Consider the following 5,165-nt stretch of genomic DNA (forward strand, 5'->3'; position numbering starts at 1 on the left):
ATATTTTTGTTTTTTATATAAATATATATTAATACAATTTATATATGATTTTAGTCAGTGATTTATCTAGTGGTATTATTTTATATATAATTTTATATTTATGTATCACTAATTAAAACCATCAATTAAAATTACACGTTTATCATAAAAAATAAATATATAATATAATAATAATAAAATATCTACAAAATTATTTCTTACGTAGTTTATTAATTTACATAGTATTATTTTATTAATTATATAATATTATGTATTTCATGCCTGTGAAGCAACTTAACAGCACAAATGCATAGCCTGTGTAAAGTCTGTGTTGTAAGTAACTATGAGCATAAAAAAACACAGATTAGCACAGAATTATTTTTTATTTTTTTAATAAGAAATTTATACAAATTCGTGTCAATTTATAATAGTGTACAGTTGCACAGGTTAAAATAAAATTTATACATAAAAAATTTACTCAAATATTTATTATATAATAATTAATAATTTTATTTTATAAAATTTATAATATTTGTTAGTAACACAGGAAACTTAAACTCTCAAATTTTAAATTGATAAATAGCATTATCCTCTTTAATATCTTTACAAATCATCTTAGGATATAGTGAACCGTTTTTAAATTAATTTGAAAGTTAAACTAAGAAAGGATGGGGCAATTGGCGTTAGTGTGGAGTGTGGTCACAAGAAAGCAATGGAAGATAAAACCAAACCAACTGCCTACCTAATGTGGCTGCTAGTCATTTATTTATTTATAACATTGGCAGTCATAACTCATAAAATTAAAGTCTAAAATCTTATGCATAGTATTTAGATTTTCCATTATTATATCATTTTTAGTGTGTTTAGTCAATTCAATGATTCATTTGTTTCTATGTATGAGAATATTTTTCTATAGTGAGAAAGAAAAAAGGAATTAAATTATACATCTTAATCTATAAATTTAAAACAATAAATTTAATACAATTTTTAAATTAATAATACTCCACATCCATGCAAAAAATATATCCAAGTTATCCAAGCATATATTGCTAGACAAGCCTCCTCCACCCCCCACTTGTTTGTGATACATGCGCTACATATTAACGTAATGTAACCTAAACATTTGCTCAACGTAAACCTTTTGCTCTCCTAGTTCTTTTCTGCTCACATTTTTTTTATTGATCTGCATTGCAATCAACGTAATAAGCTTGGTCGTTCTTCTCTACTCGCGTTCATCTTCTTTGTTTTCTTTTTTCGATCTGCTTACGTTGCATTTATCTTCTTCCTATTCTTCTTCATTTTCTTCTTCGATTTGCACATAGCATTTATCTTCTGAATCGAAAAATAAATGATTCAACTTCAAATCAGTTGAATGAGAGCAATTTGGATTATTCTTCTGAAACGAATCAAGCGAACGAGGTCTGGATTATTTAATTTTGAATCGAATTGAATGGAATGCAATTGCTAATTTAAATTGAATTGAATTGAATGGACGCATGTATTCTGAATTGAATTGAATTGATAATCTCTAAATTGTAGACACATGTGTTTTGAATTTGATTTTATATAATGGATAATGTTTCGTTCATTTAGTACTATACAATTATTTCACCGTAATAACGTGTTCGGTTCATTATGCAGAAAGTTGTTCGAATTTGAATTTATATAATGGATAATGTTCCATTCATTTAGTACTATATAATTGTTTTACCACAATAAGATGTTCAGTTCATTCTGCAGACCAGGTGTGTTGTGGATGAATAATTTGTCCCAAAGGTCGGAATGATTTTCAAGACACTAGAAGAAGCCGGAAAGTTCTATAAAAATTATTTCAAACTTGTTGATTTTTCTACCAAAATAAGGAACACGACTCAGAAGGGAGACGAGATTAAGAATCAACTAATCGTATGCAGCAGAAAGGGGAGGTGGAAATCCAAGATATCTCCAACTCTGAAGACAAGTCCCTCAGCCGGCATAAACTATCCAGCCAGCATCTATGTACACATATTGAAGGACGTCGGTCTCTGGACAATTTTTAAAGTTATTCTGAATTACTCACACCTCTGTTGTCCAGACCAGGCAGAGATGCTCAAACAACACAGGGAGCTAAGCATGTTCGTGCTTTGCACCATCGAAACCAACGAGAAAGCTGGAATCAGACCGAGCAAAACTTACCAATCATTCGTAGCAGCAGCCGGCAGTCACTGGGAACTAAGTTTTATAGAAAAAGACGTGAGAAATTACATTATAAGGGAAGTACGGAACATTTCCGAACATGACAATGGCAAAAAATTCGGGAAGTACCTATTAAGAATGAAAGAGAAGAACCAAAATTTATTTTTCGAGCTCAACCTTGAAGGTGATCACTCCATCAAAAGTGCATTATGGGCCGATGCAAGAAGCAGGGCTGCATGTGAGTATTTCAGAGACGTGGTTTTATTCAACACCACCTACAACACAAACAGGTATTCGGTTCACCCAAATTAAGTATTTACGTTCACCAAATCTACACATTTCAGTTCATCACTTTGTGAGAGTGTCCATTTATGCAGGTACAATCTGGTTTTTAGTTCTTTTGTGGGCGTGAATCACCACAGTCAGTCGACACTTCTCGGATGCGCCCTGATGAAAAACGAGGACATCCAATCATTCAAGTGACTATTCGAATGTTGGCTCCATTGCATGGGAGGGAAGGCACCAAAAGGCATTCTCACCAACAAATACGCATCGATGCAAAGGGCCATCGAGATGTGCACGCCCACAACAATTCACCGGTGGTGCATCTGACACATCATGAAGAAGATCCCAAGAAAACTAAACAGCTTCAAGTGACACAAAGAAATTGAACAAGAGATGAGCCACGTCGTTTGGAACTCGTTCACAAAAGATGCATTCGATAGAAACTATAACGATTTCGTTACAAAGCACGGTCTCGGAGGCAACAAGTGGCTCTCAGGTAACCGAGGTTTTAATTCGAATTATTTTCATGCCGTTACTTTTTGGTTAAAATGTGCATAGATTTTGGTCTATCCCAGCTCATGTTTTCGGTTCATTATGCAGAGCTATACGAACGGCATATATGGATTCTAGTTTACCTGGATCACCACTTCTGGGCCAGGATGAGAAACACATAAAAGAGCAAAAGCATGCACGTATTTTTCAACAAGTTCATCACACGCAACAGCTCCCTGAGTCAATTCGTGAAACAATACAACAATTGCCTAGCAAGCAGAGAACAAAGAGAGAGAGAATTTGACACTGCAGATTTTCACACCGTGATACCGTGCAACAGAATCAGCAATAGAGGCACAGTTTCAACACGTATATACCCATGAGAAGTTCAAGGAAGTTCAAGGACAATTCAGAAGAAATGTGAAATACATCACAAGATCAATGCATTCCACCCTAGGTTTCACAACATACGAAGTTGTAGAGCAGGTTTCTAACTCCACATTCAACAAGTTTTTCGTCATCTACGACGCAGTATCACGAGAGGTAAAGTGCCAGTGCCTGCTGTTCGAGTCAAGGGGAATACTGTGCTACCATTCGTTGTGCGTCTTAAGTTTCGAGCGAGTAAATAACGTGGCACCGAAATACATACTGGAATGCTGGAGCAAGAACATAAAGAGGAGGCATACACACATCAAGAGCAGCCAAGACGAGCCTCTACTAGAGCCGAGAAGTAAGAGATTCGACAATTTGGTATTTCGGTCGCACAATATCTACGAATTTGTGTCAGAGTCCAAGGAGCTGACCGGAATTCTGCACCGGACATTTGACAATGTCATGGCTGAGATGCAAGAATATCAAGCGAGAAGTAAAGGAAAAAGTTCGTTATCCCACGAAGAAGCAATGTTGAGCGACGTGAACGACCTTTAAAACCCGCCATGTGTGAGGACAAGAGGCCGGCACAAGAACAGACTGGGATCAAACCTGGAAAAAAAGATCTCAAATAGGATAAACTACTAAAAATGCACTCAAATTTTGTTATCGATAAAAATGTCCTAAAATAATTTTAAATAACGACAAAAATGTTCAACATTAAATATGTATTCTAAATAAATACTTTATAAGTTGAATTTTGATGCGATTTTTTACCCCTCTTTTATTTCGTTTACACTGTAAATGAGATAATTTTACACGTATTTTCTGTGTAGTTTTTCAATTTTCGTTTATCTCATTTACAGTATAAATGGGATACATGTTATCTCGTTTATACTGTAAACAAGATATATATATTTATAAATAATTTAAATTGGACAAAATTATTAAAATTGAAAGGTTTCAAATAATAAAGAAGATGGACGATTTTAAATAATAGGAAAGACCGTCTATTTTAAATGATAGGAAAGATGGACTATCCATTGAAAATAAGCACGTCAACGCGTTTACGTAAAAGCACATAAGTGCACCATTAAACTGCCACCATTAATACAATTACCATTCTTTTAACTACCCCACTATTAATACTATTGTTTCTAACCGAAATTTTTTTTAAAATTTTTTATATACTTTCTTGAGTATTAATTTTTAAATTTAAATTATATATCTTTCAAATATCGTTTGTTGCATAAGAGTACATAAAATTTTGAAATATAATTTAAATATAATTATATTTCAAATTTTGTTTGTTGTATGTAAGTATATAAAAATTTGAAATATATTTAAATTTCGTTTTTATATGAAAATATATTTAAAAGATGGAAAGCATAGAGTTGTTGGCTTGATGCACGGATAAATAAAACAGACAAAAAATGAGAAGAGAATTGAAACGGTTATCTCTCACTTATTTATTCTCATCAACTTTTCCTAACAATAGGCAAACCTCTCCTAACGATTGGTAAACCGTTTTCTCCTAATCTACCTCTGTTTTATTTATTCCCATCAACATCTTCTAACAATTGAGAAACCGTTATCTCCGACTCTTTCTCTATTTTATTTATCTCCATAATATATAATTAAAATGGTTATCTCCTAATTCTTTTTCTATCTTATTTATCCATCAACTTCACGCACTCCGGCTAATGAGTTATATCTCAAATGACATAGTCTCCCCATACTCAATTAAGAGGTTGTGGGTTCGAGTCTCCTATCTTTAGTAAAAAAAAAACCTTCACGCTTTCCATCTTTCAATGTTTAGGAGTGGACACAGTTACCGTATTTATTCTCATTATAGAATTTGAACA

The sequence above is a fragment of the Arachis ipaensis genome, chromosome B03, assembly GCF_000816755.2.
Source record: "Arachis ipaensis cultivar K30076 chromosome B03, Araip1.1, whole genome shotgun sequence".
In the NCBI taxonomy this organism is placed as follows: domain Eukaryota; kingdom Viridiplantae; phylum Streptophyta; class Magnoliopsida; order Fabales; family Fabaceae; genus Arachis; species Arachis ipaensis.